The 18,966-nt window shown below is 65.6% G+C and overlaps 1 protein-coding gene across 3 annotated transcripts in view; it reads right to left on the reverse strand.

The window, feature by feature from the left end:
- The window catches only part of Fbln2 (fibulin 2), a 40,528-nt gene extending 32,874 nt beyond the window's left edge, over positions 1-7,654 (reverse strand). For all 3 annotated transcript variants that reach the window (XM_048356333.1, XM_048356334.1, XM_048356332.1), the window contains exon 1: positions 7,582-7,654. The gene's annotated coding sequence lies outside the window, so the exon portion shown is untranslated. The remainder of the gene's footprint in view (positions 1-7,581) is intronic.
- Between the last annotated feature and the right edge of the window lie 11,312 nt (positions 7,655-18,966).

The following is an 18,966-nucleotide window of genomic DNA, read 5'->3' on the forward strand; positions in this document are numbered from 1 at the left end:
AGCACGATGCCACCGCCACGGGCGTCCCCGCGGGGCGTCCCCTCTGAGCCCCCTGCTCCCCTTCCCCACCAGTCCAGCCCTGGGCAGCTCAAGCCAGGCTGAGGGCAGCCCTGGCAGGGGACGGGCAGCTCCCAGCCGGCCAGCACGTGCGCTCTCGCCAAGAGCAGCCTGTGCGCTTCCTGAGGACCCTGCCCGGGGCGGCGGCTGTCCCCCTCCCTCGGGCCACGGGGCTCAGGGACAGGCTCCGGGCCAGGGCCGCCAGGTCCCCACCGAAGGCCCCCACCCTTCAGCTGAAAATTAAAAGATCCAGCCAACCTGAAGACAACTTGGGCGCTGAATTGGCTGCACGTGACCCGTCTGGCGGACGCTAACTTGGGCCAGGTTTTCTGTCACCCGCGAGCCAACTTCTTAACGGATGCACGTGCGTCCCCTGCACGGCTGGCCCGGTCGTCTCGGGCTCCCTGCTGCGCGCGCTGGCCCTGGCTGAGAACCCAAGGCCCAGGGAGAAAGTAGAGACTCCCAAGGGGGCATGCAATCCTTCTTACCCCCATCCCCGCCACACGCCAGCTCCTGCGAAGCCCTAGGACTATTTTTCTTTTTTGCCAGTCCTGGGCCTTGGACTCAGGGCCTGAGCACTGTCCCTGGCTTCCTTTTGCTCAAGGCTAGCACTCTGCCACCTGAGCCACAGCGCCACTTCCGGCTTTTTCTGTGTATGTGGTACTGAGGAATCGAACCCAGGGCTTCATGCATGCTAGGCGAGCACTCGACCGCTAAGCCGCCTTCCCAGCCAGCCCTAGGACTCTTGATCCCAACCCCTCATCTTCGCTTGTGTCATTACCTCGCAATGGGAACCCTTTTCTTCTGAGACTCTGAGCACTCAAGTTCTACCTGCGCTCAAAGCCAAACCCCACAGGTGGGGAAATGCACCAACGGTGGGTGAGTTGGTGAGTGGGTGGGTGGGTGGAGGGGATGGGTGGGTGGATGGGAAGGGGGATGGGTGGGTGGAGTGGAAGGGGGCAGGACTGGGAGGTGGCTGGCTGGCGGGGTGGGTATCAGATTGAGGACAGGGATGGAAGGAAAGGTGGGTTGGCGGCTGCCTACAGGGGCGGGTGTGGGAGAACTGACGAGTGGGTGACTCGTGGGTGGGAGGCAGACGTGGGTGACGGCCGGGTGGTAGAAGGGGGCCAGATGGGTGAGAAGACGCACCGACCGCTGGGGGCGAGCTCTCGGTCGGTGGGCAGATGGACGGGGACATGACGTGTAGGGGAGGGGATGGAGTTTAGGGGCGAGGGAACAGGGGGTGAGGAGGCAGAGGGTGGGGGCAGGGGCGAGGTGGAGAGAGGATAGGAGGGAGGACGGCGCGTTAGCGTGGGCTCGCGACGGCCATGGCGTGGACAGATGGAGACTCGGGACAGGCATGTGTGCGATGGAGAGGGGCCGGGCGAGCCGGAGGAGCTGCTGACCTCGGTCAGTTCTTCCCGCTCCTCTGGCTCGGGTCCAAGGCTCCCAGGGGCAGCACCTCAGACAGCTCCCCACTCTGCGTAGCCGCTGTGGCTCTCCCCCCCACCCCCACCCCCACCCCCACCCCCGAATGGACAGCCAGCCCTCCCGGGACGGAGAAGGAAAAACGCACTCGCTCCCTCCGGGAGGCCACGCGGGCCAGCCAGGCGGCCCGCACGGTGACCTCCGCCCTCTTCACGAGTGGCCAGGCGGTGACCCCGGGCAGAGGAAGCAAGCCGCCTGCTCCCCGGACAGAAGTCAGGGGACATCGGAGCCGGGGCGCAGACACGGGCCACATCCACGCAGAGGATGCGGCTGGGCCCGCCTGCCATCCGGGAGGCAGACCGCTCACCTGGCGAGCCCGGCCCCTTCCCTTCGCCTCTCCCCCCTCCCCTCTGCCCGGCCCACCCTGCCTCCCAGCCCACACCTGCAGGAGGCCCCGCAGCCTCACCCGGAGGCTGGTGCAGCCCAGATGCGGAGGTCCCCAGAGGCCGGGGGCGCAAGCGACGGGCAAAACACGCGGGGGACGGGGCCAGGTATCTCCGGGGAGAGAGGAGGAAAGAAGCGGGGAGGGAAGCCGCACGGACCAGACAGACAGACGGGCAGGGATGGAGACGGGCGGGCGGCCCCGCGGGCGGCTCGCCAGCTCCTTGGCCCGCGTCTGGAAGAGGCCGGACGGGAGCGGGCGGCCGCGGCTCCCCGGGGTCTGCCCAGAGCCGGCCCGCGCGCGGATCTGCACGGGCCTGAAATCCAGGAATTTCCAGGGGCTGCCAGAGAGGCGACGGGTGTGTGAAAACCGGCAGAGTCCGGTCCTGGCAGGCAGAGCTGCCGGGGGAAGGGGCAGGGGCAGAGCAGGGGCACCCCCACCCCGGGTGGCCTGCTGCCATTGCAGGGGTACACGAGGAGACAGCTGGGCTCCCAGAGGTCAGGGCTTGAGGCTGAACCCAGCACTCCCGGAGGCGGCCGGCCAACCCGCGGCAAGTGACCGGACAGCAGCGAGGTCCTACCGGCAACCCCCCCCACACCCCCTCGCACAGAGGCCTCCCGGCCTCTTGTGAACACGACTCGGGGCGACACGAAGACCCTGCCAGGCTGCAACGAGCGGCCGCGCTCGGGAACGGCTCGGCACGGGAGGGGAGAGGCTCTGGACGCTCCGCGGCTCCGCGGCCGGCCTGTTCCTTCGCAAAGGCTGTTCCCTCTGCCAGACACACCGTGTTCCCCTTCCCAAGCTCCTGCTGGTCCCTGAAGAGCAGCTCCAGCGCCCCCCTCCGGGAACCTTTCCCCGGAACCCACCGCCCCTGCTCTGACCGAGGCCTCAGGGGGCGAGCCCACCGCCCACAGCACGTGGGGTTCACGTGGGCCCACGTCCTCCCCCTGGGGCGTGTGTCCAGAGGGCACGGGGGTGGGGGCGGCAGGGGGCAGCGGGCCGCTCCCGCCGGCCCTCTAGCCGCTCAGGGCCTCCGCTCGCCCCGAGGGCGCGCTTCCCGCCTCCGCAGGCCCCGCTCACCTGCGCAGGCCCCGGTCTCCGCCCCTTGTCCCGAGCGCCAGCCGGCTCCCCATCCAGACTCTGCCCGCTCCCCGAGAGCCAGGGCGCCATGCTGGGACACCCCCCTCACAGCCCACCGGTGAACACACGCCGCGGAGCCCCGGAAAACACCACGCACTCACCGGCCACCGGGGGGCCTCTCCCAGCCCGCCAGGGCGGCAGCGGGGGCGATGCACGCACACGCGCAGGGCCGGCGCAGCAAGCAGAGCCGCTGAGGACAGGCGGGGGACACGCGTGGGCCGTCCCGGGACGCCGCTGAGGACGGGCGTGGAACACACGTGGGCCCGCCCTCTCAGGACCCTGGCGGTGACTCCACGCCCACTGTGGGTTCGCCCACTGCCGCAGGGCTTGGCCCTGGGCCGGGAGCCGGGAGCCCAGCCAGAGCGCGGGCTGGGCCTAGTGAGCGCTGTGCTTGCTCGCAGGTCTGAGGATTTGGGCTGTGCCCCCAATCTCTGCACAGCTCCAGCCAAAGGTCTCCACTCCCAGGGTCAGCAGAACCAGCGAGGGGCCTTTCTTAGCAGCACTGGGTGTCATGTCGAGGCGGGGGGGCAGGAGGCAGAAGCCCAGTTTTCACACGGCCCAGCCCCGCTCTGCCGGAGAGGAAGCCGACGCCCCGGCTACTCCCCCAGCAACGCGCACCGTCCGCCCCCCAGCCTGTCCCCGCCACCCCGTGCCCAGGGAGCGGAGGCCACAGTGCCAGACAAGGTGGCAAAATTCACTGGCTTCCCAAGACCAGCAGGAAGCAGATGAGGAGCCCTGGCGGCTCCCGGCCCCGAGCAGCCCTGCCTCGTCCGTGCCAGGGGCCCAGATGCTGCCTGAGAGACCAGAGACGAGTGGGACTGCAGTGTGTGTGTGTGCACACGCCTATAAGCGTGTCGGGAGATAAGAATGTGTGCTTGTGTGTGCACTGTGTATGTGTGTGTGTGTGTAAGGGCGTTCTTATGTCTGTATGTGCCTGTGTGGGTATGTGTGCATGCCCAGCGAGTGTGTACCTCTCTCTGTGTGTGTGTCCGTGTGTGTGCACGCACGTGTGTGAGGCTGCGTCCTCAGAGTTTGTGCGTCTCCAGATCACAGTCCCAGCGCCGTGACCTGGAGGTCTGGGCACCCCTCTCCCCTCCCCGGGCCCCCATTTGCCCCGCCACCCCGGGCACTGTGGCCCAGGACCCAGGTCACAGACCTGTCGGGGCCAGGAAGAACTGTTCGGTGGTCCCAGCTCTTGACTCAAAGAACAGAGCTGCCCTGATGACCTGAACGCGCACGTGGACCAGGAAGAGGGCTGAGTGCTGCAGGCGGGGCTCCCGAGTGAACAGGGGGCCAGAGGGGGCCGCTAGGGGCCCCAATCACAGGGCCAAGGGCTGGCCCAACCCGGTGATGGTGTGAAGGACAGGAGAGGAAGGCCAGGCACACCGAGTCCAGGTGGCAGGACCTCAGCGCTGTCTACCTGCCAGCGGGGGCGTGGGAACCAGCTGGGCACGCCCCTCTCCCCCCCCCCCGACCCCCCCGCCCAGGCGGGGACGCTGAGGTGGGCCCAGGCCCAGGCGGGTGCCCAGGCGGGGACGCTGAGGTCGGCCCAGGCCCAGGCGGGTGCCTGGGCGGGCCTGGCCTTGGCCCCCTCCTCCATACTTCCCACTCGCCAGGGGGACTGGCAGGGCCTCCTGAGACGTGACTCCCTGTGGGTCCCACACCCCCCCCCCACTGCCCCCCGGCCCCAGCCCAGCGTGGTGGGTGGCACACGTTCCCAGCAGCAAGACCTGGGCAGGGCTGCTGGGCCGGCCGAGGACAATGGAGCCACTCTCCTAAAACCCGGCTCCCCACCCTCAAGGAAGGAAGTAACCTCCCCCGACGGCCGGGGCAAGGGAAGCGAGGGCATGCCTACAACATCTCCAAAGTACAGTTAGGGGAGGACAATGGAGCGGCTGACGCAAAGGCTGACCCTCCCGGCACGGGAGGTGAGGGCGGCTATCGGGAGGGAGGAGAATGCAGCTGGCCCTCTCCCAGGTCCTCCTCCCACTCACAGGCTGACACACCCTGGGCCTCAGTTTCCCTTCCCTCCTACTTAGTGGGCCTTCCACCTGCCATCTTGCTCTCCTCCTAAGCCCTGTCCCCAGGCCCGGGCTATAAAGCAACCTTGCGGGCCTGGCCTTGTCCCTCTCCGGCTCAGAACATCCCGAGCCTGTCTATCATCAATCCTCAGGCCTGAATTAGGATGCCCCCCCCCCAGCTACTCCCTGTGCGGGGGCGGGGTCTGCCTCAGCTCCCCCAGGCCCCCCAACACCACGTGCCGGTACACCCTCCCCACGCCCCACCAAACCAACTCAAAAGTGGACATCCACCCACCAACCGCGTTTTAGTTCTGTGTGGCGTGGGGATTATCTGCGGGGAATGGAGCCCAGAGTCTAGCTACGGGCCGCCCGCCCCTTGGGCACGTCCAGGTCCACCATGCCATGGGCAAAGCTGGTCTTCAGGCGACAGCCTTCCAGGCAGCCATGTTCCACGGGGCCACTTGGCTTACATAAATAAGCAGAGAGAGGGGACTCGGGCTAACACAATGGCCGCCACAGCACCCGAACAGGAGCTGTCCCTCTCCGAGGCCGGCCGGGCTCAAGGAGAAGAGGCTCACGCTCCCCACCTCTGAGTGCAAGGACGCCCCACGGAGCTGCCCAGAGCAGGAGCCTCGATGGTCCCTGGGCGGGGCGCCCGCCCGCAGAGGCTGGGCTGGGCCCGTCTGGTCACAGGGGTCACGGCGATGGTGACCTCGTGCTCAAGAAGGACCCCGCACCGGGTGTCGTGGGATGAAAGGCACCCTCACGGGTCCCGCGCGCCAGACATCGACCATATTCCTCAGAGCCGCGCCGCAGCACTGACCCAGCGTTACGTGCGTCTGCCGTGGGCTAGCGTGGGGGACGGAGGGACATCACGGAGGCCTTCCGGGGAGCGCCAGCAGCCGGGGAGAAGAGCCAACACAGGCCTGACTCCCATCTGACGTGCTCTTCCTTCAGGGGGTGGGGGGGCTCAGCCCCCCGCTCCCCACAGCCCAGTAGAAAGCGCCGGCCACCATCACACACACACACACACACACACACACACACACGCACGCACACTGTGGCCCAGGGCCCTGGACATCACGCTGTTCCAGTAAGCGAGGCCCCCCGCCCCCCCCCCCCCGTGTGGGGAGCTTACCGGGGCTCCCGGACCCGAGGGGGACGAAGCCACGGAGCCATGGCCAAGGCGGCCTCCACGGGCCGGCCCCCGCCTCCGACAAGCCAGAGGGCCGGCGGGGGCTGACCAGGCCGTGCCCCCCTCCCCGGGGGCCGGAGGCCGAGGCCGCCGCACTGGCCCGCGGGCCACGGCGGGCTCCTGAGCCGCCAGGGTGCGTGATTTTTCAAGAGAAGACGGAAATCCGGACTTGTGTGTGAAACTTGCCAATCTGTACATGCTGGCAGCTAATTAAATTTTTTAAAATAATAATAACGGGGTGAAAGCCAAACAAAACACGCAGAGCCAGCCACAGCGGGGGCGGGCGGGTTGCACCCCCGCGGCCCGGCCCCCCGCCTCCGCGCGCGCCCGCCCCGCCCCCCACCCCCGCCGGGCGCGCCCGGGCTCCCGCCGCGCCGGGCCCAGGAGCCCCGCGGCCGCCCCGCCCGCCGCGTCAGCCACGGGCGTCCCCAGTGACTCCGGACCCACAGCCTTGGCACCTCAAAGCCAGCCTCTCCCTCCCCTCTGCCCGGCGGTCACGGCGACACCTGCTGGCTCCGCGCGGGCTCGCCCGCCCCAGTGACTCCCAAAGCCAAGAGGGGCGAGGTCCCCGGAGAGCCTGGCACCGGGGCCAGCGGGGAAGGAAGGGTGCCCCGCTGTGCACGCCCAGCCCGGAGCCCGGGCCCTCCGGCGAGCCGGGAGCCGCGCCGCCTGCAGGGGGCCCCCTCCCCGGGGCGGCCTGAGGACCCAGGTGTTCCGGAACAGAGTGGCTGGCCTAGGTGACAGTGCGGGCCACGTGGGAGGTGCGCGTGGCCCGTGTGATGGACGTGTGTGTGTGTGTGTGTGTGTGTGTGAGAGAGAGAGAGAGAGGAGGACGCAAGCGAGACACGTGTGTTAAACAGACACAACTGTTTCATAGCAGAGGATGTGTGTCTGCACGTGCGTGTGGATGGAGCACGCGCGTGTGTGTGTGTGCGCGCACGCGTGTGAACAGGACTGAGGACCTGAGCGTGAGAAGCCCGGTGGCGTGGCGCGGCGCGGCGGCAGGGTCGTGCTGGGCTCTGCAGGTGGTGGCCCCGGTCTCCAGCCCCCCTCGGGCCCCGGGGGTGACCCGCAGCCCCGCGCGGAGGGACCTCTAGGACGAGGTTCCCGGGGGACAGGGCGGGGGCGGATGAACGGCCGGACGGGCTCTAAGGTAGAGGGGGTGGCGGACCTGAGGGGCGGGGGGGTCCCCAGCCCGCCCCGGGGCTGCACGGGAGAGCCCGACCGGGGCTGGCTGCACCGGGGAGCGCGGGCGTCTGTCCGTGGGTCGGTCCGCCCATCAGTCTGGGAGCACTCACCAGGCTGCAGGCCACGCACCCGTCCGTCTGTCCCTCCGTCTGTCCCGCCGCAGCCTCCGCGCGGAGAGCCGGAGCCCAGAGTGCCGGGCGGCTCCGCTCCGGTGGGGATAGGGTGGAGGCGGGGCGCGCGGCGGGGCCCCTCCGCCTCCGCCCCTCCCAGCCTCCGCCCCTCGGGCGGGGCCTGGGATCCCCTCTAAGGAGGCGATGGCCCCCGCGCTGCTGCTGCTGCTGGAAGCCAGGCCTCCAGGCCACCCCTGGACGGTGGCGGCAGAGCTCCACCCCGGCTTCTTTCCCGGCCCTGGCTGCGGCTTTGGGGGGCGGGGGGCGGAGGGGGGGCAGCCTAGGCCTCTGTCTGTAGCTGGAGGACTGGGGCCGGGCCGCTGGGGGGTGGGGGCGTGAGAGGCCAGACCCAGCAGGACCCGCCCCCCGCCCCCCACAGGTCCCTCAGCTCCAGACTGCAGCCCGGGCAGCTGGGGGCTGCCCTCTTCTTAGTCAGCCCGGTGGCTCCCACCACGCACTGTGTGGCCCTAGCCAGGCCCTGACCCCTCCGGGCAGTCGCTGCTCACTCCTGTCCACAGGAGGACTGGGAGCCCCGTGCCCCATTTCCTGGGGGACCAGCTCCGCCCCTCCCACAGAGGCAAGGTGAGACAGCCCCAGGCTGGTCCCCTCCACAGCACGGGGGCCACAGCCCCTGCCTGCAGAAAGGCTGTTGGCAAGCGGCTACCTGCAAGCTCCTTCTTGCTGGCTAAGGGCCCAGACCCACAGGAGCAACACCCAAATGTGCCAGCCTGTGGCACATTCCAGCACAAAGGCAGCCCAGGAGCCGGGGGGGGGGGGGGGCAGCCTGGGCCTTGGCCCTGCAGACCTGAACTCTACACACGAGCCCCGAATGGGTCCACAGGCCAGAGTAGAGGCAGGCTATCTTTCCACCTGCCGCTGACTAGCATATTCGAGTGCTCTCTCCCTCCCTCCCTCCCTCCCTCCCTCCCTCCTTATTTCCCCATCCGTTCTCCTGCTTATTCCCCAGGGCCTTTGCACATGCTATTCCCACACACGGCTGGCTCCTCCTTGCACTGTGATGCTGAAATGTCCTCACTCCAAGGAAGCAGCTGCCCCCACTGTTAGGATGCTTCTCTTCAGAGCCCCCGTCACTGACTGACTGTAAAACTCATTCACAAATAACTATCGGTAGAATTTCCTGGTGGTTAAGAACTCTGCCACAAGCTGGGTGGGCGCCGGTGGCTCACGCCTGTCATCCTAGCTACTCGGGAGGCTGAGATCTGAGGGTGGCAGTTCAAAGCCAGCCGGGGCAGGAGAGGCCATGAGACTCTTATCTCCAATGAACCACCAGAAAACCAGAAGTAGATCTGTGGCCCAAGTGGCAGAGCGCTAGCCTTACGCTGAAGAGCTCAGGGGCAGAGCCCAGGCCCAGAGTTCAAGCCCCACAACCGAAAAACAAAAACCCCACTCTGCCACATGTGGTATGTTGGCAACTTACTCCACCTCCCCGAGCTTCGATTTTCTCAATCATACAAAGCAAGCACGACTTCCTGGCTCAGGTGTGCGGGAAGAGTGAATGAATAGAAGCCTAAGAGGGTTTGGAACAGGGTTGCACCGAGAGAGGACACAGAAAGTATCTGATGAGTGATAGCCGCTGACTCCTTCCTGCGCCAGGGGAAGGCCGCCCGGGCCGGCAGGCAGCAGGCACGGAGCCACTCGCTGTCTGGGTGACGGGATGCCCCAGCCCGGGAGGAGAGACGGACAGCCAAGGCCTGGCCTGGCCGGCTTTCCAGCAGATAAGGTGGAGGCGCTTCCCAACCTCCGTTACTTGAGCCGGAGACACAACCGCGGCAGCTGCTCCACCCGGCCGGGGCAGGGCTCTTATCGCAGCTAGAGTGCACAGTGCGCGTCACCCCCCAGGAATCTGGGGCCCAGGGCCCGGCTGTCTCACCGTGGGGGGCATCGCCGGCTGATAAAGCCAAGGCATGTCGCCGTGGGCAGCGGAGTCTTTTACATCAGGGACGACGATCTCACCAGCTCCCTGGCACCGAGGCGTCGGGGCCAGAGGGGAGGAGACAGCTGGCTGGCTTTCTGGGGGGGTTGTCTCCCCACTAGGTACCCCCTCTCCAAGCCCCAGTCCGAACATCTGAGAGATGAGTGTAACACTAACCAGACCTCACACGCCACTCGCTGAAGGCTTAGGAGCCTGGGCTCTGGGACCGGATGGCCTGGGGTTAGAGCTGCGTCTGCCTGCCTGGGTGACTCCAGCCGCTGGAGGTCCCCTCTGGCCTCCACGCTCTCCTGTGCAAGATCCAGTCTGTCTCCACAGGTTGGGCGTGAAGGTGCTGTGATGGGGCCAGGCAGCAGCAAGCTCTCTAGGAAGTGCTGCTGCTGCTGCTGCTGCTGCTGGCGTTCATTGCAGACCATCTAAGCCGCGCAAGGCACGGGATCACATGGGCCCTGGGAACCAAGCTCGGGGGCAGGGGACAGAGTCAGTAACATGGCCCCCACTTGTTGGGTACGGGGTGTAGGGGCCCAGGACTCCTGTCAGAGCCTCCCTGCCCGCCCCTGGCCCTGGCTGTGCACTGAGCTAGCTCCCAGTCCTGTCTTACCTCCCTCTGGAGGACGCAGGGCAGGGAGGCAGCGTGGGTCAGCTGGGCCCCCGGCTGCAGGGGAGGCGAAGAGAGGCCGTGTCCCAGCCCCAGGGCCATCTAGAGGGAGTGTGGGGGCTTCCAGGGTCCCAGCATGCCTTTGCTTTCATTCGGATACCAGTTGTTGCCCCTCCCCCCCCAGGACAAAGGCTGGGGATTTGGTTGAGGTAGTGGAACCTTCCAGAAGTGGGGCTTCATGGAAGGTGGTTAGGTCATGGGGCACTGCCTTCAGAAAGGATTCATGTCCTTCCCAGGGCCCAGCCTAGTGGCCCCTGCCTCCTTCTGGCTTCTTGTCCTACCAGGGGATCTCCCCCTCCAGCCCCGGAGCGGGATCCGCCTCTTTTCCATACGGCACACCCAGCCTCAGGGATTTTATCCTAGCAACGGAAACGGGATTAAGGTGCTCTGCACGGATGTTGGGCAGTGATTTTCAACTGGAGGCCCTGTCCCGCCCAGGGGTGCCGGGCACCCCCTGCCGTCCTATGCCTCACCGCTGCCGGAGCTTTGGGACAGCCCGTGAGCATCCGTGGGGCGTATGCACGCACTGGAAATACCAACGTCTAGACGCCACTCCAGGACAATAAACCCGAGTCTCCGGAGAGTGTGTTTCTCCAATCCTCAGTTGACTGATTATGAAAAGCCATGGTTTGAGGAGAGCCCCCCTGTGTCCTCCTCCTGCCTGCCCCTCCCCCAGGCCATGGGAGACTGTGAGAGAGGACACCGGCTGCCCAGGGCCCGGCGCAAGGCCAAGGCTGGTGGGGGTGGGGGGTGAATGAGATTTGGACATGTAGGCACAGCACACTCAGGGCCTCTGTGGTCCCAGCCCCACCCCCCCACCCCCCAGCAATTCATACTCCATGCCTGCACTGCACCCCGAGTCCCCAGCCATGGAAGAGCTGGCTGCCCACACAGGGCGTCCCAGACTCCTCCCCTGCTGTCCATGAACCTCATCCCACCCTCCCGGGCCCTCCCCCCCACCACCGTGGCCATCCACACTGTGGGAACTTCCGATGGATGGATGGATGGATGCTGCGGTTTCCAGGCTCCCCAGCAGGCAAGCCCAGGAACATGCCGGGCCATGGGATGGAGCGGAAGTGATGGGGAGAACTTCCAGCGCTTGCCCTGAGAGGAGAGGAGAGCCACCCCTTCCTTCCCCACCACGCATAACCGGTCCCAGCCCGCTTGCCTGGAAGGAGCTGCCGCCATGCCTGGCCTGGCCTGGCCCCATGGAATCCACTACGGGTCTCTTTGTTACAGCAGCCTAACCCGAGCCTTGCTAATGGACATCTAGTCCAGTGCCTTGCGAAGACGCCATAGACAAGCGCCAGGCTCCAGGCTCCCGCACAGGCCATGGGGGTGGGGGTGGGGGTGGGGTGGGGGTGGAGCCCCTCCCCAGAAGACGGGGGTCCGTTCTGCATTTCACAGAGCCCACAGAAGCCGCCTTTCCCTACTCTGGGCCCCCCTGGATCTCGTGGGGGGAGGGAATCCTCCCCGTCCCGGTGGGCACCAGGCTCAGGGGCGGCCCCCGGGAGGCGTCTGCCCCTAGCGGGAGCACTGGGCTCAGGAGAGGGTGTGCACCCAGCCAGGGGCTCTGCCTGCGGCCAGAAGACGCAGCACCACCCCCAGAACGAGACCCCCCCCAGGGAAGGGCAGGCCAGAGCCAGGCCTCTGTCCACAGCCTGAATCCTCTCACTCCCAGGTCTCCCTTCCACTCACTCCCAGGTCTCCCTTCCAGGAGCCCACAAATGCCTCTGGAAGCTTCCACCAGGCCGGGCTATCTTATTCTGAGTTAGCTATTTTGCACACACACACACACACACACACGCACACACACACACACACACACTGGAGTTCAATGCACAGCTGGGCTAGTACGGTCTCCCTCCCTAGAGCAGGGGAGGGGGGATGGTCGTGAGGGTGGGGGGGGATTAAGGTGCATGGAGGGGGTGCACGGAAAGAAAGAGTCGGTGGGCGAGGCAGAACTCCTTTTCCTCCCCTTTCCCAAGTTCTCTGCTTATTCCAGGACCGCTGCCCGGCCTGACGCCTCCCGTCTGGGGAGGGTCAGCCCTACCTCCCGTGGCCCCCCTCAGTCATGACTCAGCCCGCCCAGCCCTCCGCGGAGCCTGATGAAGTCGCTGGCACTTCTCAGATGCTCTGCTCACCCTGGAGGAGATTTGGCCCCGCCGGCAGAGGGATGGGGCGGGGTACTGACCTCAGAGACTGGGAAGCGGGCTGAGGGGTCTCGGAGGCCCCTCCCTCTGGAGCAGCCTGGAGAGGGAAAGCATTGCCTGAGCGCACAGAGCAAAACCCCGACGGACCAGGAGAGTCAGCCTGCAGATGGGAGGCCTGGGCTTGCCAGGCTCTTGCTTACGCGGAGCCTCAGTTTCCCCATCTGAGAAATGGGAAAGGCTGGCTGTGATTTTGGTAAACATATGTAAGCTGAGTGCTTGTTGCTCACGCCTATAATCCAAGCCTCTCAGGAGGCTGAGATCTGAGAACTGGGGTTCCAGGCCAGCCTGGTCAGGCAAATCCAAGAAACTTGGTCTCCAATCAATCAGCAAAAGGTTGAAAGCACTCTAGCTCAAGTGGCAGGGGTCCAGCCTGGGCTCCTGTACCTCACATCTGTAATCCTAGCTTCGGAAGAGGCAGAGTCTGAGGATTGTAGTTTGAAGCCAGCCCAGGCAGGAAAGTGCACGAGTCTCTCACCTCCAATTAATCACATGAAAAGCCAGAAGTGGCGCTGTGGCTCGAGTGGCAAAGTGCTAGCCTTGAGCAAAAAGGAGCCCACGGACAGTGCTCAGACCCTGAGTTCAATCCCCAGGACCTGCACAACAAAAGAGAAAACGGAAGTGATTTAAAGAGCAACCTTACATCTGCATTGGGGGCACCCGGCCACCTCTAAGAAGTTCCAAGGACCAGAGAAGAACCCAAGTGCCTCTGGTCTTCATGGCCCAAGGTGGCACCGGCTCCCCCAGCCCACACCGGCGCCCATTCCTGGCCCTGGCCGGGGTGGGGGGCTGCGGCTGTGGCACTGGCTTTGCCGCTGGCACCCCTGAGATCTGGCACACGCCCTCTGGGCTTGCTCTGCCGCCCAGGCAGCCCTCCATCATTTCTAGGAATTCTCTGGATACACCAGCGAGGCCCAGCTTTGCACTGCCAGGCTCCCGCTGCAGGAGCCGGTCCGAGCTCCACTTGGGAACTTTCTGCACACGGAGTCTTTGTTTAATTTGGTGGAGATGGTGTTACCAGTACTTTCCTGGGCTCTCGGGCTCCGGGGCTGTGCTTGGAATGGCTTCCTCTGGCTGACACGGGAATAGAACCTACCTGTCCTCCCTGTATCCTCGGGTTCTTAACCCCGCGTCTAACACTCTCATCGCCGTTCCCCTCCCGTCTCACTGGAGCCTCTCTGCCACCACACCCCATACAGCCCAGGCCAAGGACCAGCCCAGGGCCTTGGGGGTGGTGTGGGATTTCCCAGGAATCTCCTTCCAGAAGTTTCCCATGACCTGGCAGGTCCAGGCCCCACCTGAATCTATTGACTGAGGATCAGAACCATCAGATGACTGTGACAAGGACGCGTCTCTCAGATCCTTGCAGCTGCCCAGGTGACCGACCCCTCGTTGGTAGGTCCACCCTCATGTCTGACTACAGGCTACTTCCAGCCAGGGACAGAGCACAGAAACTGTAGGTGTGGAGCACCTCCCACCCGCCCTGGTCAGCAGGAAGCTTCTCCGGCGCCCGGGTCAGCCGGCTGACGTCCTAGGGACCGAGCCAGGCGCCAGGCCTTGCTGCCCACGGTCCTCCTCCTCCTCCTCACCCAGCACAAGTGTCAGAGCCAGGCAGGCTGTGCCCAGAGCCTCTCCCTGCCTCTCCCTAGCTTGGCAAAATTATCACAAACGAACAGCAGCCACCCCCTGTGTCCCCACCTCCTGCCCTGAAGGTTGTCCAGTGCCCCCCCTGGCCTCCCCAGCAGATGACAAGCTGGGGGGGGTCATACCCCGGTCCTGCTCCCCCTCAGGGGGTTGCCGGGCAGCTCAGTCCCAGCTGCCTTCCTCCAGGGCTGTGCTCAGCAGGTGCAGGCTTTCCTCTGCCACTGAGGCCAGCGGGGATGCGGCTCGGAACCCCGGCCTTAGGGGAGGAGCCGAGGCCCCTCAGCTAGGAAGGAGGAGGCGATGGGGAGTGAGGACCCACGCTTCCATGTTGAGAGGCGTCTTCCTCGCATAGAGATGAGGCTCTCCTTGGGGTCCCCCGTCCTTTCTCGGGGTCCTCGTCCTCTGATCCTCTAAACCTGCCTGCTCCAGCCTTCTCAGCCAGGACTGGGGCATTTGTCTGTGTCCCTGCCCCGGGACGGTGACGGCAGCGAGGTGCCCCCTGCCCGCAGCTCATGGAGTCAGTTCCCCTTGCACACCGCGACCTTTGCTTAGTCCCCAGGTCGTACGGCCTGAGCTGGTGGTGGCCATTGGGGATGGCGCATCAAAGCACCTCACCGAGCGGGCCCCTCCACCCCACAGCCGGCTTGGCCACCAAGGGCAGGCGTGCCAACCCGCCCCACTGGTCCCGTGCTCTCTTTGCAGCCCATCTAGCATCTTCACCACAGGAAGCCTCTCCCTCCGGCCTCCTCGCCAAGGCTCTGGCCAGGCCCGGGCAGAACCCACCCCTCTGACCACGCTGGCTAGCTGGCTTCCGCCCCTGGAAGTGGAGATGTCCCCCGTGAGCTGAGCCTTGAGCCTTGAGCCTGGGCTCCTGACAGGCCAGTCCCGGCTCCTCACCCTGCCCTTGGCACTGCTCTCGTGGGAGCGCAGCCTCAGCACCCGTCCACCCCCCCATTCGTACGAGGGCGGGGGAACATGCTGGGACAAGCAGACTCAAGCTGCCCAGCTGCCCAGGCTTGAGCTCTGTGTCCCAGCTCTGCACGCACTAGCCTGGGGACCTGGAGAGATGGCCCCCCTTAGGGGAAAATGCCCGCCTGCCTCAGCTGGTGAGGTGCTTGGAAGGAGGCTGGACCATGGTAAGCACGCAGCCAGGGTTCCCCGAGCACCGGTCTCTGGCCCTGCCGGGGCCCTGCAGCAGATGAGTAACTCGCCGCTGGCTGCACACAGGGAGATGGAAGCAGGAGGAGCCGACACAGATTTCACAGAGCGGATGAGACGTGGTGGGAGCCGGGGAGGGCCAGGCTTGCGCCGGGCTGCGACTTGCTCACCGAGGTTTCTGCCTTCTCCAAGCCCCATTCTCTACCCTGTCTCCGCGTGATCAGGTGTTCCAAAGATGAAATGATCCCCAGAAAATAGCAGGATCCAGAGGATCCCTCAGAGAGAAAGTGTGCAGGGATGTTGGGAGCCCAGGAGAGGGATGAGCTGGAGTGAGCCCCCCACCCCATTTCAGGATCAAAAGGTTATCACTGGTGAGCTGGGAAAGGCGTCCACCTGGGCCTCCTGCACCAGCCATAGTACGCGTCAGTTCCGTATGCGTCAGCAAAAGGGAGATCATCGTGACTTTGGTCCTGAGAGATCAGAAGGGGGGACTTGAAGCACAGCGGGAACCGGACTCAGCCGCGTCACCACGAGCACTTTGTCCCTTCGCATTACCCTGCTCCTCTCCATTTTCCACCAAGGCCGCTTCCCATGCTCACTGAGATGTCCAGGAGCTCCAGGAGCTCTTCCAGTCCTGCCCAGTGGAGAGCCCGCCCACGGGGCCTGAGAGTCACTCCCATTGGAAGGGCTTGGGGCGGGTGCTCGGGCCTGAACCAATCACAGAGCCGGAATGGGCTGTGCCGACCGCTCCGACCCGGGCACTCACTCCTCTGATGCCCGAGGGAGCCGGTGCCTCTCCACAGCAGGTGACGGACAGGAATCCTCAGACGGCCCCGGCAGGGCCTCCCATCAGCACCCTGGGGTACCAGGCCACTGACTTCCTCAGTGGATTCCGACACTGTCGCCGACTTACTTAACACACACTCTAAAAAGTGTGCTCTCTGCAGAATCCCCAACAGACGCAAGTGAACCCCATCGAGCTCCTCCGCGAGGGGCTCCCGGCAGGGGCCAGCGGAGCCCAGAGAGACCCACGGCGGGTCTGGGGCCCTCTTTAGGCTGGGTACCAGAGGCCTGGCAGCCACAATAGGAGCTTGATGGGCCCAGGGGGGAAAGTGACTCGCCTGTGGTCAGTGATTAGTAATTACAAAAGCAGGTTACACCCATTGAAAAAATGTCCGCCTGTCAGAGGGAACGGGACAGGAGCCCATTTCCCATAGCTGAAATCCCCAGCAAGATGGCCGTGAAAAGCAGGGACATCCCAACCACACTCCTTTTCACGGTCCTGCTCAGTGCCAATGCTGCCCCTCGTTCCCTTCCGTGGAAAGTGACCTAGCCGGCCGCGTTCAAGTTGCCTTTGAACTTGATACAGAGACCCAGATATAAGCATCCTTCCCGAGCCGCGTGGGCGGGGCAGAGCCAGCCGTGAACAGGTGCCGCTGTCCTTCATCTGTGCTGCGTGATACTCCGCCGACGGGCCCTAGCACGTTCAGTTAGTCTCCTGACGGCTGAAATGGAGCTTGTTCTGCGTGTCTCCGGCGACGTATGCACGGTGTTGTAAGACAGCGGTGCCGGGTCTGGGGTCTGCGCACGCTCCCCTCCACGGCTCGCGCCCGACGTCCTGCCCCCCTCCTCCCCACTACCTGCCTTTGGGAGGCGCGGCAGGCAGGCCGGCTCTTGGGTGCGGCTGTAGCGCGCACGCCCCTTCCTCCCCGCTGAGGAGAGTGCGTGCCACACTGGACGTCTGCCTGCCAGCTGTCTGCAGTTCCCCTTCTGTGAGGTTCCTGCTCATGGTGTTTGCCCTTTAAAACATTGTTTTCTTACTCGTAATCACCATTTCCCAAGCCCAGTCTGGCTGAGCGGTGTCACCCGGGTGAAGCCCTCCCCCGCCCTCCCCCCCTCCCCCAGCTCCCGTGGGCCTGGGAGGGAGGCCCACGCCCCGCGGCCTGGCCCTGCAGCAGGGCCCGGCAATGGTTTGGCTCCAGCCTGTGTCTCCACGCTCGATAAGAGCCATTTCCTGCCTCTTTCCCTTTCCTCTCCCCTGCAGCCGCGCTCTGCCTTCCCTTGCTTCCCTGGCCCTGCTCTCTGCGGCCTTTGTGACTGTGGGTGCCACCGCCGCCGTGCCACTGGCCAGCCACACCCCCCATCCCCGGGGCCCCACGCCCCCCCATCCATCCCCCCATCCCCGGGGCCCCACGCCCCCCCCATCCATCCCCCCATCCCCGGGGCCCCACGCCCCCCATCCATCCCCCCATCCCCGGAGCCCCACGCCCATGCTGCCAGGCGTCTTCCTCAGTTTTGGTCTCCGTGTCCACATCTTCTCCTCTAGGGAGCTCTCCTGGCCCCCCCACCGCCCCCCCCCCAGACCACGCGCCCCAGCCGTCTTGACCAGTGGGCTTGGCGGGCTCTGCCTTTGCCCGTCTCTGGCCATGCAGCCCTGCACAGTCCGCTCCTGAGCCTGAGGAGGGGTCTGTGGACCCCCCGGAAGCCCACAGGAGCTGGCGGGGGTGGGGGGGAAGTGGAGAGCACGGTGTGGGGCCAGGGAGCTGGGGTCTGGTCCTGCCCCACTAACAGCACATGGAACTCTCTGGGTGGGTTTATCTTTCCTCCCTACCTCAGTTTCTCCATCGAGTACAGGGGAACGCGGGTGTCTTTCCCACCACAGACAGTGCCCTGTATGGCTGGCGTGAGGTCCAACCCACAATTCCGGGCTCCAGGACCAGACAAAGGAGCCTTGTTCCCTCGGTTTGTGGGTGGAACACCCCCGCCCCCCACCCAGCTTGGCTCCAATTGAACAAAACCAGATGCCAACATGTGGGGGGAGGAGGCGGTGGACAAGCATCATCCCAGTGCCTCTCCTGCCCAGAATTCCAGATGCGACGGCCTCCTGGGAGAGCACCCCTTCCAGCCCCGGCCCCAGCCCCGGCCCCGGCAGGCGGAGGGACCCACTCAACGCGCCATCTTCTCCAGGATGGCTACCAGGCCCGTTTTACAGCCCAGGAGCTGGGGGGGCCTCGGCCATCATAGGCCCTAGCCCTCAAGGTCAGCCAGCAGGAGGGGGCCCGCCCGACTGCACCCCCCGCCCACGGCCTCCACGCTCTCTGCCGCCGAGCACATCCCCCCGCCCTCCAAGCTCCCAACAGTCTCTGGGGCAGATATCCTCCTCCACGCAGCCCCGCCTGGACCCCGGCAGGGGTCAGCGCAGGTGAGCCTGCCCTCAGCCCGCGGGGGTTCTGCTCCCCAGGCCCCTTGGCCCCCGAGGGCCCAGGCTCGGAGGCTGCACTGCTGACCCAGAGGCTGAGGGCTCCAGGCCGGGAGCCAGGGCGGCTTCAGCCCCAGGATTCTCACCTGAGAGGCCCCAGCAGCTGCAGTGCCCGGTTCCCGCAGCGGTGGGAAGCCGCAGCAGGTGGCTCCTGGGCAGGCCTCGGGAGTGCGGGCCTGGCGGCTCCTCCAGCAGTCAGTGTTTCAGCCTTCTCTGCCCTCCCTCACCGCCTCCATCACCCCCTGCAGTGGCTTCTGCCCCCGGCTCGTCAGCCAGGGTGGGGCCTCGCAGCTACCACTGCTCTACCAACGACAAAGATCACAGCGCGCAGCAACAGGCTACCGGGGAGAAATTTTATTTGTTTATTTAATGTGCTTTTGTCGGTTGTGGGGCTTGAACTCTGGGCCTGGGTGCCGTCCCTGAGCTCTTCAGCTCGAGGCTAGCT

Source organism: Perognathus longimembris, chromosome 10, assembly GCF_023159225.1.
Source record: "Perognathus longimembris pacificus isolate PPM17 chromosome 10, ASM2315922v1, whole genome shotgun sequence".
NCBI classification, from domain to species: Eukaryota; Metazoa; Chordata; class Mammalia; order Rodentia; family Heteromyidae; genus Perognathus; species Perognathus longimembris.